Raw genomic sequence first — 20,958 nt, 5'->3', positions numbered from 1 at the left:
CGGATCCGTGGCTGTATTCATTATATATAATACAGCAACCGGAAAAACGTGAGGTGATATCAGCTTCACTAGGGCCGGACGCAGCAACAGACACAGAGTTCAGCGGTACTCCCGGAGGGGGTAAGCCGATAAAAGGACTCGGGTTGCCCGTCGAACCAGGACCCGGAGGGGACAGATTGGGCCGGCAGCCAGTTCACATACAGCAGCAGGGCCACACAGAAATTGCGCACAATAAGAGGCGAAGACCCCGGCAGGGTCAAAGTAACTCAGAGTTCCCATACAGACTCCGGTGACAGGACTGGTTGTAAATCCTTTTATGTTAAAGTAAACTGGTTAAACGTTTCAGTGCCTCAGTCTTTCATTTGGACAATAGCCATCTATCCAGGATCGAGATCGTCACCGCTGGGAGAACCTGCTGCTGATCAAGTAAGTGCCTGTCCCCTCATGATACCCCTTACACTGTGCATTGCCTGAGGCCACAGCACCGGGTCAAGCCACCCGTGACATCCCCCTCAAGAGACAGACTCCATTGGTCCGGTGCTGGGTATCCCGGTCTCCTGGGCGTCACAATTGGCGTCACGAACAGGATCTAGCCAGCCCGTATACCGGGTATTGTGTGCCGTGATTGGAGCCCAAAACTGTGAAAACTGGGATGAAAAATCTTGAAAATTGACTTTATTAAAGAAAAATCCATTCCCCATTGAAAACTATTGAAAGTGACTTTTCCCCATTGGTTATAATGGAGTAAAGATGGCCGCCATCCCCTTAGGTAATCACTTCATAACCGTTAGGCACGAGACTGTTAATTGAGATACGCCATCACCTGAGCCCCAGTCTAACTGAAAAACTTCAGAATCCGCCATTACAGAGCGCGGTGGGTGGGAGCAGCAGGGGGCGTGTCATTGTGGGCGGCACCAAGCTGAGCGCTCTGACATCAGAGCAAGGGGAAAATCGATCCTGCTGCACAGCGGAACGAATCTACACTATCCCGACGGAAGCGGAGGACCGGAAGGGTCCGGATTAACTAAGGGGGCACAGTATGTCGCAGCACGGAGACGCCGCAGCACTCGGCAACGCTAATGCAGCTGAAAGACAGAGTGTCAATAGAGAGTCCGGCAGCGCAGCGGTGCAAGGAGTGGCGCCCATCATGCCGGTGCTGATGCCATATACCCCGGGTGGCCCATGGCTTCCAATGTATGAAGGTGAGCCTAATACCCTTGACGATTTCAGAGAAAAGATGCTGGCCCATTTTGACATGTTCCCTGTGGGTGAAGTTCAGCGTGTTAGTCTCCTGATGATGCAGTTAAGTGGCCATGCTAAGCGAGAAGTCACAGCATGGGCAGCTGATCTAAAAGGCACTGTTGAACGCATATTTGCTGGATTAAAAGCTACATTTGAAACCACGGCCAGCAGCAAAGCTAAAATACGATTCTTTAGTTGCAAACAAAAAGCTAATGAGGGCGTGAGAGACTTTGCCTTAAACCTGCAGGAAGCCCTTAAATCACTTACACTGGCTGAACCCATTTTTAACACCGGAGCGGATAAACTGCTAAGAGATCAATTTATTGAGGGACTCTACACCCCTTCTCACCGGGGGCATGTGAGCATGCTTGTTTTTAAGAACCCTGAATTGACATTTGCCCAATTAAAGGAGAGCGCTATACGTCTCCAGCTGGCAGAGGCACCTCGGGATCAGGATCCTGCGCAACCCATGTCAGAGGCACCTCAACAACAGGGAGTGCCAGTGACATCAGCTATGTCTGGGGCCATTGCTAAGCCCCTGGGGCCCAGTACTAATGAGGCTCTTCAACAAAAGCTTGACTCTTTAGCTGATGTTGTTGCTTCAATGGCTAAAACCATGCAGGAGATGAGAGGACACAAGATGGAGTTGGCAAACTGTAGAGAGGATGTTCCATGGATGAGACCCCGGAGATACCCGACATGGAGAGGACGACCCCGCGACCGCTACCAACCGGATGGACAGCCCATTTGCCGCCGTTGCCAGCAGCCGGGCCACTTTGCACGAGATTGTGATTTAAACGGGAATCCCCTGGGAATGCGGACCGCTTCGCAGGAATGAACTTGAAAGGCCCAACACCCTGGCACGACAGGTACATCGGAGGACGACCCATTATCCCTATCGTGCTGGACGGAATTCCCCTCAACGCTTTGCTGGACACAGGTTCCCAGATTTCATCTATACCGTATATCCTTTATAAGAGGTACTGGGCTGATGCAGATATTGATAAAGGGCCCTCTGATGTTGAACTAGATATATGGGCCAGTAATGGTAAGTTGGTACCGAAACTAGGATTCAGGGAGATGACCATAAAGATTGGTAAAGTAGAACTGAAGAAACAAGGTATAATTGTTGTTGATGTTGACCGGCGGAACTGTGAACCAACTGTATTGATAGGAATGAATGTGTTAGAGAACTGCTTTTCCGAAGTCATTTCTGTCTTACAGCAAATTGTTGAAACTGCCCAATCCTGCCAGCAGAGAGTTCTCCGGAGGGAAATAAAAGTATTGATGTTAAGGCAACAGGTAGAAGTTGCAGGTGGAGAAATCAGCAGTGTGAGGGTAAGTGATCCAACGTCTATTGTAATCCCACCAAAAACAGAAATGCTGGTATGGTGTAGAGCAGCCATTGGTACTAAGGGACGAGATTATCAAGCCTTAATAGAACCAGTGTACACCGACAGCAGGCCCACTATTCTCACAGCACGAGGGATAGTCGAGGTACACCGGGGACGAGTGCCGGTACGACTTTTGAACTGTGGAGAGGAAGAGGTCACTTTGCCAAGGTATGCTACAATGGCAAAGCTATATACTGTTGACAACAATGCCATCACAACCATTGAGCCCTTAGAACCAACCTGTCAGGTGGAAGGCAATGGCTCAGATGGAGAAATGGAGGATTGGTGCCAACAGCTACACGTGGGCATAAATTCAACACCTACCCATCAAAAACAAGGGGTGTATAGGCTAGTGACGGAATATGAACAAGTCTTCAGTAAACACCCATTGGACTTCGGACGGATAGAAGGGGTAGAACACACAATCCCCACAGGTGACCATCCCCCAATAAAAGAAAGATATAGACCCATACCGCCCGCTCACTATCAATGTGCAAAAGATATGCTGAGGGAAATGAAACAGGCCGGGGTAATAAGAGACAGCTGTAGCCCCTGGGCGGCCCCTCTAGTGATTGTCAAAAAAAAGGACGGAACCATGAGAATGTGCGTAGACTACCGGAAGATTAATAACATCACCCATAAAGATGCCTACCCCTTGCCTAGGATAGAAGAGTCCTTAACTGCTTTGAAATCTGCTAATTATTTTTCCACCTTAGACTTAACAAGCGGGTATTGGCAAGTCCCTGTGGCTGAGAGAGATAAGGAAAAGACGGCATTCACCACACCAATGGGTCTATGTGAATTTAATCGCATGCCGTTCGGACTCTGCAACGCATCCGGTACCTTCCAGCGGCTGATGGAATGCTGCCTCGGACACAAGAACTTCGAGACCGTCCTCCTGTACCTAGATGATGTGATCGTCTACTCAAAGACTTACGAACAACACTTAATAGACCTGGCAGAAGTGTTCGAAGCCTTATCCAGGTATGGCATGAAAGTCAAGCCATCCAAATGTCACCTTCTCAAGCCAAAGGTACAGTACCTGGGACACATCGTGAGTTCGGAGGGAGTAGCACCAGATCCCGAGAAAATAAGCGCCATAAGGGATTGGCCAAGACCTACCAGCGCAAAAGAAGTGAGACAATTCCTGGGATTGGTGGGTTACTATCGCAGATTTATAAAAGGATTTACCAAGTTGGCAGCACCCTTGCAAGACACCTTGGTAGGGCAGACGAAGAAACCTTCAAACCGAAACCCTCCTTTTCAGTGGAACGACGAAAGGGAAGACTCCTTTGAACAACTAAAGAAGGCACTAACCGGAGAAGAGGTTCTGGCATACCCAGATTACCATAAACCTTTCATCCTCTACACCGATGCCAGTAATGTGGGACTAGGAGCGGTGCTGTCACAAAAGCAAGAAGGTCGGGAGAAAGTCATCGCCTTTGCAAGTAGAAAGCTCCGGCCTACTGAAAGAAATTCAGAAAATTACAGCTCCTTCAAATTGGAACTACTGGCAGTAGTTTGGGCTGTGACGGAGCGTTTCAAACACTATCTGGCCGCTGCAGAATTTATTGTCTATACTGACAACAATCCGTTGACCCACCTGGACACAGCCAAATTAGGTGCGTTAGAACAGCGATGGATAGCCCGGTTATCTAATTACAACTTCATAATCAAGTATCGAGCAGGTCGCAAGAATGGAAATGCCGATGCCCTATCCCGGATGCCACACTTGAGAGATGTAGAAGAGGAAACGGGGGAGCTTGAAGAAATTGAACTACCAGCCTTCCATCGTCCCAAGGCAAAACATCATCAGTCAAGTACCTATCAGAAACAACAAGAGGTGAATTTTAATCCGTTAGCACACCATAGATGGGCTGACACCCAAGACAGCAATCCGGCTGTGAAGTTGGTGAAGGAACTGTTGACTGAGCAAAGTGCATATCCCTATGAGGATGCCCCAGAAGAGACGCATCAACTCTGGAAAGAGAGAGGCAAAATGTTCCTGTATCAAGGGAAGCTCTGTAGAAGATACACCAATCCGAAAACACATGAATTGGTTTGGCAGATTATTGTGCCTAAACAAGATGTGAAGATGGTCCTCGAAGCTTACCATAATGGTGCTGGTCACTTCGGTTGGAAAAAGTTAGAAGTACTTCTAAGAGAAAGATTTTATTGGGTCGGGATGAGAAAATCAAGCGAACAGTGGTGCAGAAATTGTGGCCCGTGCAACCTCAGAAGAAACGATCAAAAGAACCAAAGAGCACCACTGCAGCCCATAATCACCAAACAACCACTTGAACTTGTAGCCATGGACCACGTGAAGTTGACACCAAGCCGGTCCGGCTATGTCTATGCCTTGACCATCGTGGACCATTATTCACGTTTCTTGGTAGTAGTACCCGTAAAAGATCTGACAGCAAAAACAGCAGCCAAAGCATTCCAAACGTACTTTTGTAGACCCCATGGATATCCGGAACAGGTTCTCACAGACCAAGGTACAGCCTTTGAATCAGGGATCTTCAGAGAATTCTGTAATATGTATGGTTGCAAAAAGATCCGGACGACGGCCTATCATCCACAAACAAACGGCTTATGCGAGAAGATGAACCATATTGTAATAGACCTACTAAAGACTTTACCTGAGACAGAAAGGAATCAATGGCCAGAGAAATTGCCTGACTTGGTGGATCTGTATAATCATGTCCCGGTGAGCTCCACCAACTGCACCCCAGCTTACCTTATGCGTGCAAGACCCGGCCAATTACCAATCGATCTAGAAATGGGAATTCTGAAACCAGACGCAGGAGTTCAAGACTCCAATTGGGATACCATACGGCAAAAGCAGTATCGCCAAGTGCAAGAGAGTGTGGAAAGAAGCCTTCAGCAAACTAGAGAAAGACAAGAGCGAACTTTCAACCAGAATGCTCTAGTGACCCCATTAAGACCGGGTGACCAAGTGCTCAAGAGAAATCGTCGAACCAATAAACTGGACAATCAGTGGGAAGCCGTACCCTACACAGTTTTACCAACAAGAGTGGATAATCCTAAAATGTGTCTCATTAGCAAAAACGGAGGCTTAACATCTGTACTAGTGTCAAGAGACAATCTTAAATTATGCCCGGAAGCATTGAAAGAGCCAGACGTTGTCCAGCCAGAACCAGAAGTTATTCAACCCATACAGGTTCAACCAGTAAAGGAAAAAGAAGAGGAAATGTATCACACCTGTATAGGAGACTTTCCCAAAACCCTACTAACATACCATGGTGCAGTAGTGGTTCCCATGGTTGCCTTTTACCCAACACCGAACCCAATACCAGAAGTCCCAAGACAGGAAGAGGCTGACCCCGTACTACAGGAGGTTCCAGGCCAGGAAGAACAGATTCCTGGTCAGAGTAATCCCATTCACGGTGGACTTGCCAACTCCATAGTCGTGGAATTATCTTTAGCAGAGCGGGCAGATTCTACATCCGCAGTAGACAGTAGTACACCACATGAAGAGACACCGCTATTACGTAGATCACAGCGTAGTACCCAGGGTCAATTACCGGCCAGGTATGCAGATTACCAACTATAAAGCTCATAATGTGAATTGTATATATGTTATGCCGTATATAGTTAAACAGAAAATGTAGTATAGTCATTGTTATCAGTCTGCAACGTTTAAGCCCAGTGCCTACAGAGACTTGTCTGTATGAACTTCTTGCATATTCTTGAACTTTTTATCAGCCCGGAGGCACTAAATCAAAGCTCCGGAAAGACTGCTTTTTGAATTTTGCTTTTTGCTCTTTTTGAACTTTCTTTAGACTTTATATTGATAACTCCGTTGGAAAAATGGAACTAAATTCCTGGAAGACTAAGTACAGTGCCTTTCCTAGTACCTTCAAGGATAGAACTGTATTAATGGATGCTATTTGAAGTGACTTTTTACAGAACTCTATTTTTGTTTCCTTGAGTGGTTTTTGTAACTTTTCATTTTTAAGACTCTGTACATATTAATTGTTATTTCAAAATGTTATCGTCCCACAGTCCCGGAGTACTGTTCTTAACTAAGGGGGAATGTGGCACCCCTAGGGGTATTTGCCACAAAAATAGTTACTGACACTAAATGCGAATACTAAAATAGCAAGACTGCACTACCACCTCCGGCCAGAAGGGGGAGCTCCAGAGACTCCCCTTGATCCATTCTGGTCTGAGAGAAGAAATGGCAGTTGGGCTAAGGAGCTGATAGTGAGAGGTCATATGATAGTGAGAGCCCTATGACGGTTTCCAGGCCCAAATCACCGGCCTGAGGAGAAGAGGGACAGAGAAAAGGGACATTGTGAGAACCGGGTAGCATTAATCACTACCCAGAACAGGCGCAAAGACGGATACCGGATCCGTGGCTGTATTCATTATATATAATACAGCAACCGGAAAAACGTGAGGTGATATCAGCTTCACTAGGGCCAGACGCAGCAACAGACACAGAGTTCAGCGGTACTCCCGGAGGGGGTAAGCCGATAAAAGGACTCGGGTTGCCCGTCGAACCAGGACCCGGAGGGGACAGATTGGGCCGGCAGCCAGTTCACATACAGCAGCAGGGCCACACAGAAATTGCGCACAATAAGAGGCGAAGACCCCGGCAGGGTCAAAGTAACTCAGAGTTCCCATACAGACTCCGGTGACAGGACTGGTTGTAAATCCTTTTATGTTAAAGTAAACTGGTTAAACGTTTCAGTGCCTCAGTCTTTCATTTGGACAATAGCCATCTATCCAGGATCGAGATCGTCACCGCTGGGAGAACCTGCTGCTGATCAAGTAAGTGCCTGTCCCCTCATGATACCCCTTACACTGTGCATTGCCTGAGGCCACAGCACCGGGTCAAGCCACCCGTGACATCCCCCTCAAGAGACAGACTCCATTGGTCCGGTGCTGGGTATCCCGGTCTCCTGGGCGTCACAATCATCTAATATATCACTGTATAGTGTATACACATTTTAATAATTCATTATTTGAATTTTCACATGCATACATTGATTCCTTTATTAGGAGTTCTTTTTCCCCCCACCTTTCTTTTAAACATACTTATCATCCCCACTAATCTATTTTCTCTCACAAGAGCTACTTCTAAAACTCAAACACTTGTGACTCGCTCCTTGTCCACTACCCAGTATCGCAACACTTTTCTTGCGGCCTGCGCTTCTCTCTTGGTCCCCACCTATCTCCGTTGCCTTGGCGATGCATCTCTATTGCCATCCGTACCTTCCCCCACTCTGATGTGTCGGGCTGGGGAAAGGTCAGGTGTCATGTGATGCCGATCCGTGGTGATGTTAAGTGGGAGTGCCGCCTGAAGCGCCACATACAAGCCGCTGTCATCAATGCCGTCAGCCCATATATAAGTCTGGCCTATGCACACATTTACAGATACCTCCCCTCAAAAAAGCTAAACGCGAAACGCGCGGCGGGGCGTTGGCATTATCAAAAGTTATAGTACCCACTGACTACCAATGATTTCTCCAGCTGCATAATTTATTTAATCTGGACTTGCTCCAGAATTAACTCTCTTACCCTTAAAAACATATGTATCGAACACTGCAATTGTTGTTTTCCACTTGGATACATGCACATATGCACTTTTTATAACTTGGGCATGAAACAATAATTATTAAGGGTAAATGCACTAGGCGCTTTAATTGCTGCTACTTTGATATTCATGCACATGCACTCTATTACTGAGGCGCTCTACAATTTGTATTGAAGCAGATATTGCTCACTAATTTCTGATTTAAGTGCTATCCTTGTTATAATAACAAACTCTCCTTTTTTCTATGCTGTGGTAAAATATATATATATATATAATTGGATGGTTGCCATCGTTGCATTATTGTCCCTCTTATTTTGATATTAATATGGATTAGTATGGTTTTTAAATTAATTTGTTAATAAAATTTCTTTTTATGGCATATAGCTTCCTTGTTGCTTTGTTTGATGAAGTTGAATTTTTGGAAAGCGCCAATTAGGCAAATTTGCATTTTTCTTTGATGATTAGAGCTAGAGGGAGGTTGCTGCTGGGTCCAAGAGTCAGAAGGATTAAAGAGGTATCTGTTATGCCAAACGCAGAGACCTTCTGCAGCCAGATGTAGAGCGACAGTCTGTTGCATCTGACACACTCGTGACAGTCACTTTCCTCTCTGTAAGGCCATGGTCACACGATCAGTATTTTGTCAGTATTTTACATCAGTATTTTTAAGCCAAAACCAGGAGTGGGTAAAAAATTTTGAATTGGTTTTTGGCTTACAAATGCTGATGTATAATACTGAAAAATTAATGAATATGTCAACGTGGCCTAAAACTCAATGTCATGACGAATACCTCAGGTTCCCTCAGCATCCATTTGTCAATCAATTAGATCTTGCTGGACACTGATTCAAATACATTGTAAGAGTCCCAGATTGACATCTCCCCCTAGGATTTTGTTTGACAAAAGTCTCAACAGTTCTATTTTGGCTCCTGGCAACACTCAAGGCACTCTGACTGCAAATTCCAGATAGTTTTTCTGCTTAGCACCTTAACTAATAAGGAATTCCCTGTGCAGAAGAGGGTACATCATGGGCACATGCCCATATTGATGATCTCTGTGTCCAACCAGCGCTTATATGTTGCTTCATCCTTTGATCGCCATGGCACACAGGAGGATCATCTTCATTCCCCTAAAGCTTAATCTTCCTGTGGTGGTAGGTTATAAGTTTATTTGGAAAAGTAGACAATTTTTCCTGATAATTCCAATAATAGAAACAATTATAAATAGCTCACAACTTCTCAACTATAAGCCTGTAATTGCCATTATGTGAATTATAATTGCAGTATACCTATTTTAGTCGTAAATTCAGAACTTGTTCTGACATAAAACCCTGGAAAGCTGATCACCTCTTCTGTTGATAACATCCACTGGAGTTCTAATATTTCTTCTTAAGAAAAAGAACAGGATAATCTCATTGTACCTGAAAACAATATTCATGCTAATCCCTTTACTAGAATGAAAGTGCATTGATCGTCCTCATAGCCAGCAAGGGCATTTACTTCAGTCGTAAATTCACATAAAATATCCTGGGGGATTGGCAGTTCACTCTTTGACATACTGTACATGATGGGATAACCCAACTGATATTTGATTTTAAAATAAATAAAAAGCCTGATGCACCCAGGCCGAATCTACGAACATCTCACATTCCAGCAAACAAATAACTTGCCCCAATTATAACAGGTTAAGGATTCTGCATCTTTTGCTGCATAAAAAAGTAACATTTTACCTCTGCTATGAATGTAGTGTAAAAAAATCATACACAAAGCCATCCGATGTCTGACAACAGAGATTATTCTCCTAATTTTACACTTTATATGTTACATTTGTGATTTTGTAATAACATTACAATAGGATTTTACCATTTGCTGCGTTAGATTATGGAAGGTCTAAAAATAAGGACGGACTGAATTATTAACGGCTTTTTTTTTTATTTTAGTCTCCTCTGAGGCCTGAAATGGCTGCAGGGCATGACACACGTTACATGAAACCAGTAAAATTTTCTGCATGCTTTGAATAAGATCAATAGTCATTTACTAAGTGTCAGGAAAGGATATTAAAAAATAAAAAACAGTGGCAGTATATTAACATTAATCAGTAAGTAGAAAGAAGTACAATTAAAATCTTTATTATAGGCCGATTTTTGCAATAAAATTAGAAAGTTTAATCGCTCTCCTCAATAGTCCCAATTTAACAAGCACATGACTTTATTAAATAGAAGTGTTCAGCTCATTACCACAACTTTAAATTCAGAAACCTACAGTGATTAGCCAAGGCATTCTACATTTGACTATACACATGAGATATGAAATGCTGCTGTGGGTGGAAACTAAAACTTTACCTTAATGACCACCAATATGTCTTTAAACTGACCTGAGATATAAGAGAATAGCATCCATGGGGATGCTAGGTGACAATCCAGCAGCTGTCCGCTGTACACTATGGCTGACAATTTGCTGCATCAGCCACGATCAGTGTTGCCATCATCCATATCTGTTTAACCCCTTAGATGCTGCTGTAAATAATGACTACATCATATAAATGTTTAAAAGAGTCTGGGGGCTTCCTCTTTATCCCCATCGGCACACTGAGATCATGATTGTGTGGTCCTGATGTTTGCCATGGCAATTCACGGCCAAATAGTGGCCTTAGAGTCTGACGACTGTTGCAACCTGTTCAGAAGTTAGCGACATTTATGTAGTAAAAATAAACTTTTTCATTCCTATCATGCCACTTTGTATTAATTCCTGAAAATCACCTGAAGAGTTAATAAACTACCTGACAGCAGTTTTCAGTATGTCAGGGGGTACTGTTTTTCATATGGTATCACTTTTGGGGGGTTTCCAATATATAGGACCCCTAAAGTCACTTAAAGCCTAGATAGGTACCTAAAAAATAAATTGTGTAAATTTCCTTGAAAAAATTAAAATTACTGCTGCTTTTTTAAACCTCCTAAAATGCTAACAAAATAAAATAACATTTTACAAATGGTGCTGATATAAATCAGACACGTGGGAAATGTTATTTATTAATGTTTTGCTATGGTGTGACTAACTGGATTAAAGGGATAATCATTAAAAGTTTGAAAATTGCAAATTTTTTACATTTTTATCAAATTTGTGATTTTTTTTATAAATAAGCACAAAAAAATGAAACTAAATTTACCATTATCATAAAGTATAATGTGCCACGAAAAAACATTCTCAAAATCACTGATATTTGTTGAAGCGTTCCAGAGTTATTACCACATAAAGTGACACTGGTCAGATTTTTAAAATTTGGCTCACTAAAGGGTTAATTCCATGAGGAAAAAAAATGTTTTTGCAACGTGGTCATTAGATTAGTGCAAGTCAAGTGACTGTAAGTCACTATTTGAAAGTTATAAAGCTGAAATCATAAATGTATGCTTCATTCCTGCAGATAGTTTAATTCAAATTATGAATATTGCACCTCTACACCAATTGCAGTGGCCTAATTTTTGGCAGCCCATCTCTGCTAAAAATACCTTAATTTATGTTGTATATTGAGATGAGCGAGCACTAAAATGCTCAGATGCTTTTAACTGGAACCGAGTAATTTCTAATGCTCGGGTGCTCAATTTGAGGAACAAGTATAATGGGTGTCAATGGGAAATCGGAGAATTTTTCTGGCAGGCTCTACAAAGAGGTCTGGGGGGCAGTGAAAATGTTAAAATGGATGGAAGAAGAACATGATGGAGAACACCCTTGGAAGCATCTCTGACTCTCTTATCACTGCTGAGAACAATGGGGTCACACTTTTACTCTACTTTAAGGACTAACATTAAAAATTCTAAATTAACAGGAAAAATATTTTAGGAATCATTCTTTCATGTATAATGACCTTTAGGCAAGTAAAAATTTTAAAAAGATGTAAAAAAAAATAATGATAATTTAAGTATACCAAAATTGAAATTTTTAGTAGGAAATTGGAAATGTCAGTGCAATTTATGAATGAAGCAAGAACTGCCAAAATGTGATGTAGGAGGGACTCAGATACACCCTGTATTAGACATTAAAGAGGGCATTATACATGGCTTCATAGACATTTTGCTTAAATTATCGTGTAGTGGTTCTCTTAGACTCATAAAAGCTATGCAAGACCTGCAAAAATTACAAGCAGTGTCATCAATACACCCTGAAGGCACCTCATTTAAATATTTTGAGAATAGTTGTGGTACTCCCACAATCATAAAAGTTTTGCACAGTGCAAAGCATGACAAAAATTACAAGTAGGGTCATGAATATGTCCTTGAAGGCAACAACTGGACAACTTCCTTAAAATACCAGGGAGTGTACACCTGTAGCAGTCCAATTTTGTTTTTTATTTAAAACTAATGACATTTCACACAAAGCAGATTCTACAGTGTATATGATAATAGTACATTTTTTGAACAAAAATTTTTGTTAATGGTACCAGACCAAGCGGTTTTTTAAAAATTTTATACACCATAGTTTAACACAAAGCATGTTAAAATGTATGCATGACTCATTGAATCCATAAAAAATTTTGGAAGTTTTTTTAGTGTTTAATACATGAGCAAATTGTAGCAAGAACAGCATTACAGTGTATGGATGAATCATTGAATCCTTAAAAATTTTTCAAGGTTTTGAGGGATTTTTACATAACACCAAAATTTAACAGAAAGTACTTAATACTGCATGATCAGTAATTGAACCAATAAAAAATTCAATATTTTAGTAGTTTTATATAACACCGAAACGTAATAGAAAGTACATAAAGCTGTATTAATGAGTAATTGAATCCAGACAAATTTCTCACTGCTTTATTGTGCAATATATAGCATCGAAATGTATCCAAGAATACGCAATGCTGTATGGATGAGCAATATAATATGAAAAAAAAAATGATAACTTGTTTTGAGGGTTCTACACCACCAAAATGTACCCCAGAACATGTAATACTCTATGGATGAGCAATATAATATGGAGAAAAATTTGAACAATTTTTTGGATGATTAGATACCACCGAAATATACCAAACAAGATGGAATAACCTATGGATGGCAATATAAAATAGATACATTTTTTAACAATTTTTGAAGGTTATATAGCACTGAAATGTACCCAAGAACACGTAATACCATATGAATGAGCAATATAATACAAATGCATTTTTTTACAATTTTTTGAAGGGTTAGATACCACCGAGAGGTACCGAAGAAGACAAAATACTGTGTGGATGAGCAATTTAATACCGGTACATTTTTGAACCATTTAATTGAAGGTTATACATCACCAACTTGTACCCAAGAACACAAAATATTGTTTAGCTGGGCTTAATAATACTGATACAATTTTTTTTAGGGTTATAAACCAAAAATGTACTTAAGAATGTGTAATACTGTATGAATGAGCAATATAATACCAATACATTTATGAACCTATTTAGAGGGCTACCCAAAAATATGTAAAACTCTGTGGATGAGCAACATAATACTGATACATTTTTGAATAATTTTTGGGTGGATTAGATACCATCAAAATGTACCAAAGAACACATAATACTGTGTGGATGAGCAATATAGTGGCAATAAATTTCTTAGCAATTTTTGAGAGACTGAGATACCACCGAAAAGTACCCAAGAACACGTAATACTGAGTGGATGAGCAATATAATACCAATACATTTTTGATCAAATCTTTAGAGGGTTAAAGATTAACGAAATGTATCCTAGAACAAGTTATATTCTGTGGATGATTAATTTAATTCAGATACATTTTTGAACGTCTTTTTGGAAGGTTATATAACACCGAAATGTGTTAGGGCTAGCGGAACGCACAAAATAATTAGAGAAAAGGAATAAGGTGCGTTCGCAGCCCGGGGTCCACCATGCAGAGATGGTACCTGCTGCTAAGCAATGACGAACTATGGTGGTACAATGAGGATACACACGGGTTAGCTTCACCCTGTGTGAAAGAAGCGAACCCTGTTGCGTCACTGGGCCACAATATCGCACGTATCAAAACTAATAATTATATAGCACGAGAGTGCAAACTGTGCCGCACTGGCAGATGCCACTAACCACCCAGACTTGGGCTAAAGAAGCGCTCTAATGGGGTGTGGTGCCATACTGGTGGTCACAGCAGTAGACACTGTTTCCTGTGTTAATGCTGTGAGTTCAGCCGGGCGCTAGACAGCAGCCATACACCTTACGCGAACAGTCATACACAAGGGATGTGTTTTTTAAGGAACGACTTGCACTCATCAACACACACGAATACAATTGTATACTAGCGCATGGCCGTGCGGCCATGCAAACCGTTTATAGCTGCAGCATGTACAGGACATTCCCAGAAGGACCAATGGGAGGCTGCCATAGAAGTTGAGCACCTTCAGGACCTTCCTGGAGGACCAATGAGATCTGCTGCAGTATCTGAGCATGTGACCCTCGATCTCCAATGGGAGATCTTGCCCTGGGCATGCTCAGAAGGGGAAAAGCAGGACTTTGTCCCAAAAGCATCTGCTCGCTGCTGCCCAGCACTGGCTTCAATGGCAGAAGTAGGAAAAGCAGCAGTAACCCTTTGCACAGAGTGAGACTGAGGAAGACGCTGGGACCGACGTCTTGGCTGAGCAGGCTCCACTGCGGCTGATGCAAAATGAGAGACCGCAGCAGACATTTTTCGAGATTCCCCCTGTGCAGCGGCGGGAACCTGACTCCTAACATTACCCCCCCTCCTAGGGCCCCCCTACTTGGGCCTCCCTACGCTCAAAGGCTGCAATGAGCAGCGGAGCCTGAATGTGCTCTACAGGTTTCCAGGTTCTGTCCTTAGGGCCGTGGCCCTTCCAGTTCACCAGATAGTATTTTTTGCCACGTACTATCTTGCACCCCATGATAGCATTCACCTCGTACTCATCCGTGGAAGAACCCGATGTCCCGGCAGATGACTCAGAAAACCGGGACATATAGACGGGCTTTAAGAGGGAAACGTGGAAGGTGTTGGTGATACCAAGGCACGGAGGAATAGCCAAGCGGTAGACCACAGGGTTAACCTGTTCCAGAACCTTGAAAGGACCAATGTAGCGAGGCGCAAACTTAGTGGACTCATCTCGCAGCCTGATGTTACGGGCGGAGAGCCACACTAAGTCGCCAGGAGCGAAGGTCAAGTGGGGCACCGATGAGCATCTGCCGAAACCCTCATTCTCTCCTTGGAAGCCCGAATGGCACCCTTTGTGTGGTCCCAAATGTCATGTGCCTCCACTGCCCAGTCTGCCACCCTGGAATCAGTGGATGACACAGGCATGGGCACAGGGACACGCGGATGCTGGTCGTAATTAAGGAGAAAAGGAATCTGCCCAGTGGAATCGGCTACGGCGTTGTTCAGAGCAAATTCTGCCCAACATAGCAAAGACAAAATGTCGCAAATATGTCACCAGAGTCTGGTTGGCTCTCTCTACCAACCCATTCGTCTCGGAATGATATGTAGAGGAGAGATTTAGTTCTATGCTGAGTAAACGACAGAGCTCTCTTCAAAACCGAGACGCGAACTGGGGACTAGGGTTGAGCGAAACGGGTCGTTCATTTTCAAAAGTCGCCGACTTTTGGCAAAGTCGGGTTTCATGAAACCCGATCCGACCCCTGTGCGGGGTCGGCCATGCGGTACGCGACTTTCACGCCAAAGTCGCGTTTCAATGACGCGAAAAGCGCCATTTCTCAGCCAATGAAGGTAAACGCAGAGTGTGGGCAGCGTGATGACATAGGTCCTGGTCCCCACCATCTTAGAGAAGGGCATTGCAGTGATTGGCTTGCTGTCTGCGGCGTCACAGGGGCTATAAAGGGGCGTTCCCGCCGACCGCCATGTTACTGCTGCTGATCTGAGCTTAGGGAGAGGTTGTTGCCGCTTCGTCAGAAGCAGGGATAGCGTTAGGCAGGGTCCATTAACCACCAAACCGCTTGTGCTGTAGCGATTTCCACAGCCCAACACCACCTTCGGTGTGCAGGGACAGTGGAAGCTACATTTTTTTTTTTTCCCTCAGCGCTGTAGCTCATTGGGCTGCCCTAGAAGGCTCCCTGATAGCTGCATTGCTGTGTGTACGCCGCTGTGCAAACCAACTGCTTTTTTCAAAGCACAAATCCTCTTGTTCCTTCCTTTCTGCACAGCTATCTTTTTTGTTTGTCCACACTTTTTATTTAATTTGTGCATCAGTCCACTCCTTATTGCTGCCTGCCTTACCTGGCTGAGATTACTGCAGGGAGATAGTAATTGTTGGACACTCCCTGTTTTTTTTTTTTTTTGTGGGAGATTAAGATTGACATTTCTGCTAGAGTGCCATCCCTGTGTGTGCCATCTCTCACTCAGTGGGCCATAGAAAGCCTATTTATTTTTTTGCTTGATTTGGGTTCTAAAATCTACCTGAAAAAATCACTACATCAATCAGTGGGAGAAAAATATTGGCCTCAGGGCTTATGTGCCACTCTTGACTCCTGTGTGTGCCATCTCTCAGTCAGTGGGCCATAGAAAGCCTATTTATTTTTTTGCTTGATTTGGGTTCTAAAATCTACCTGAAAAAATCACTACATCAATCAGTGGGAGAAAAATATTGGCCTCAGGGCTTGTGTGCCACTCCTGACTCCTGTGTGCATCATCACTCACTCAGTGGGCCATAGAAAGCCTATTTTTCAATCAGTGGGAGAAAAATATTGGCCTCAGGGCTTGTGTGCCACTCCTGACTCCTGTGTGCATCATCACTCACTCAGTGGGCCATAGAAAGCCTAGTTTTTTTTTTTTGCTTTATTTGGGTTCTAAATTCTACCTGAAAAAATCAATAAATCAATCAGTGGGAGATTAATATTGGCCTTTGGGCTTGTGTGCCAGTCCTAAGCGTGCCATCTCTCTCTCTCAGATAGTGGGCCATAGAAAGCCTATTTATTATTTTTTTTATTGGGTTTATAAATTTTCCCTGGAAAAAAAAAATAAGTGGGAGATTAATATTGGCCTCTGGGCTTGTGTGCCAGTCCTGAGCGTGCCATCTCTCTCACAAATAGTGGGTCATAGAAAGCCTATTTATTTATTTTTTTTTGGTTTTATAAATTCTCCCTGAAAAAAAAAAGGGAGATTAATATTGGCCTTTGGGCTTGTGTGCCAGTCCTAAGCGTGCCATCTCTCTCTCTCAGATAGTGGGCCATAGAAAGCCTATTTATTATTTTTTTTATTGGGTTTATAAATTTTCCCTGAAAAAAAAAAAAAGTGGGAGATTAATATTGGCCTCTGGGCTTGTGTGCCAGTCCTGAGCGTGCCATCTCTCTCACAAATAGTGGGCCATAGAAAGCCTATTTATTTTTTTGGTTGATTTGGGTTCTAAATTCTACCTGAAAAAATCAATAAATCAATCAGTGGGAGATAAATATTGGCCTCTGGGCTTGTGTGCCACTCCTGACTCCTGTGTGCGTCATCTCTCACTCAGTGGGCCATAGAAAGCCTATTTTTTGTTTTATTTGTTTTATAAATTCTCCCTGAAAAAATCATTTTATTTTATTTGGTTTCTAAATTCTTCCTGAAAAAATCTTTTTTTTTTTGATAATTTTTTTTTCTACAGTCTCCCTGGAAAAAAAAAAAAATCAAATCAGTGGGAGATTAATATTGCCCTTTCTGCTTGTGTGCCAGTCTTGACTCCTGGGTGTGCCATCTCTCTCTCTCTCTCTCCAATTGTGGGCCATAGAAAGCCTATTTTTTTTTTTAGCTTGATTTGGGTTCCAAAATCTACCTGAAAAAATCACTACATCAATCATTGGGAGAACAATATTGGCCTCTGGGCTTGTGTGCCACTCCTGACTCCTGTGTGCGTCATCTCTCACTCAGTGGGCCATAGAAAGCCTATTTTTTCATTTATTTGTTTTCTAAATTCTCCCTGAAAAAATCATTTTATTTTATTTGGTTTCTAAATTCTTCCTGAAAAAATCATTTTTTTTAATTATTTTTTCTTTCTAAAGTCTCCCTGGAAAAAAAAAAAAATCAAATCAGTGGGAGATTAATATTGCCCTTTCTGCTTCTGTGCCAGTCTTGACTCCTGGGTGTGCCATCTCTCTCTCTCTCTCCAATTGTGGGCCATAGAAAGCCTATTATTTTTTTTAGCTTGATTTGGGTTCCAAAATCTACCTGAAAAAATCACTACATCAATCAGTGGGAGATAAATATTGGCCTCTGGGCTTGTGTGCCACTCCTGACTCCTGTGTGCGTCATCTCTCACTCAGTGGGCCATAGAAAGCCTTTTTTTGTTTTATTTGTTTTCTAAATTCTCCCTGAAAAAATCATTTTATTTTATTTGGTTTCTAAATTCTTCCTGAAAAAATCATTTTATTCTATTATTTTTTTTTCCTAAAGTCTCCCTGAAAAAAAAAAAAATCAAATCAGTGGGAGATTAATATTTACATTTGTGCTTTAGTGACAGTCCTGCGTGTGTGGCATCTCTCTCATTTGTTGCCACCAACAACAGAGTGTGTAACATTGTGCCTGATTTTCGTTGTGGTCTCACTCACCTGTAAATGGGTAGCTAAATCATACTGAAGTTATAGCTCACCATGTAAGTTGTGTGACAGCAACAAATACCGTTAGTTTGGTTACGTTTTTAAAACAATGAGGAAGTCTGGTGGAAGAGGTCGTGGCCGGGGGCGTTCATTGTCAGCTGGTAATGAGGGTAGTGGTAGTGGTGGAGCATCAGCTGGTCGTGGGAAAAAAAATATTGCACCTAAGTCTGGAGCTGTGGAGCCAGGTTCGTCGTCTGGCTACACAAGGCCTCGAACGCTCCCTTTTCTGGGAGTAGGAAAACCGCTTTTAAAGCCGGAGCAGCAAGAGCAAGTTTTGGCTTATCTTGCTGACTCAGCCTCTAGCTCTTTTGCCTCCTCTCGTGAAACTGGTAAATGTAAAAGCAGCGTGTCGTTAGTGGATGTTCACGGTCAGGGACAAGTCGCTTCCTTGTCCTCTTCAGCACAAACAACAACAGAGAAGAATGCAGCAGGCGACACAACGGGTTACTCCATGGAGCTCTTTACACATACCGTCCCTGGCTTAGAAAGTGAAGCAGTTAACAGTCCATGCCCATTACAAGTTGAATCTGACATGGAGTGCACTGATGCACAGCCACAGCCAGACTACTATGCTGGTCCTTTGACTCAGACCACAACATTGCCCTCGCAGGGTAATGATCAAGAATCAGACCCTGATGAGACTATGTTGCCCCATCACGAACGCTATACCACCGACCGACACGGTGACACAGACGAAGTTGCACACGAGCTACAAGAAGAGGTAATAGATGACCCAGTTCTTGACCCCGATTGGCAGCCATTGGGGGAACAGGGTGCAGGCGGCAGCAGTTCTGAAGCGGAGGAGGAGGGGCCGCAGCAGGCATCAACATCGCAACAGGTTCCATCTGCCGGGCCCGTATCTTGCCCAAAACGCGTGGCAAAGCCAAAACCTGTTGGAGGACAGCGTGGCCATCCGGTTAAAGCTCAGTCTGCAATGCCTGAAAAGGTATCCGATGCTAGAAAGAGTGCAGTCTGGCATTTTTTTAAACAACATCCAATTGATCAGCGCAAAGTCATCTGTCAAAAATGTTCAACTACCTTAAGCAGAGGACAGAATCTGAAAAGTCTCAATACAAGTTGCATGCATAGACATTTAACCACCATGCATTTGCAAGCCTGGACTAACTACCAAACGTCCCTTAAGGTTGTAGCACCCTCGGCCAATGAAGCTAGTCAGCAACGCAACATCCCTTCCGGCAGTGTAGGGCCACCATTTTCCGCACCACCTGCAGTATCTGTGCAGGTTTCTTTGCCAGGCCAAAGCAGTCAGGGTCAGGGAATCACCAGTTTCGTAGTAGGAAACACTGCATCTAGGGCACCGGCGGCAACAATACCATCTCCCACCGTCTCTCAGTCTGCCATGTCCACCGGCACCCCCGCTAGTTCCACGATCTCCAGCTCTCCAGTCCAGCTCACCCTACATGAGACTATGGTTAGAAAAAGGAAGTACTTAGCCTCGCATCCGCGTACACAGGGTTTGAACGCCCACATAGCTAGACTAATCTCGTTAGAGATGATGCCCTACCGGTTAGTTGAAAGCGAAGCTTTCAAAGCCCTGATGGACTACGCTGTACCACGCTACGAGCTACCCAGTCGACACTTTTTTTCCAGAAAAGCCATCCCAGCCCTCCACCAGCATGTTAAAGAGCGCATCGTCCATGCACTCAGGCAATCTGTGAGCACCAAGGTGCACCTGACAACAGATGCATGGACCAGTAGGCATGGCCAGGGACGTTACGTGTCCATCACGGCACAGTGGGTGAATGTTGTGGATGCAGGGTCCACAGGGGACAGCAAGTTTGGGACAGTTCTGCCTAGCCCACGGTCTAGGACACAGTTGGCTGTAGCCGTTCGCACCCCCTCCTCCTCCTCTTCGTCCTCCTGCAGAAGCGAGAGCTCGTCCACAGACCGCAGTCGCACAACCACTCCATCCGCAGCTGCCACTGTTGCACACCAGGTCTCCCATTATGGGGCAGCTACTGGCAAACGTCAGCAGGCTGTATTGGCTATGAAGTGTTTGGGCGACAACAGACACACCGCGGAAGTTCTGTCCGAGTTCTTGCAGAAAGAAACGCAGTCGTGGCTGAGCACTGTAGATCTTGAGGCATTCAAGGTAGTGAGTGATAACGGAAGGAATTTCATGGCTGCCATCTCCCTTTCCCAACTGAAACACATTCCTTGCCTGGCTCACACCT

Source organism: Ranitomeya imitator, chromosome 2 (assembly GCF_032444005.1).
Source record: "Ranitomeya imitator isolate aRanImi1 chromosome 2, aRanImi1.pri, whole genome shotgun sequence".
Taxonomy (NCBI): domain Eukaryota; kingdom Metazoa; phylum Chordata; class Amphibia; order Anura; family Dendrobatidae; genus Ranitomeya; species Ranitomeya imitator.
This window is presented reverse-complemented; position numbering follows the sequence as displayed.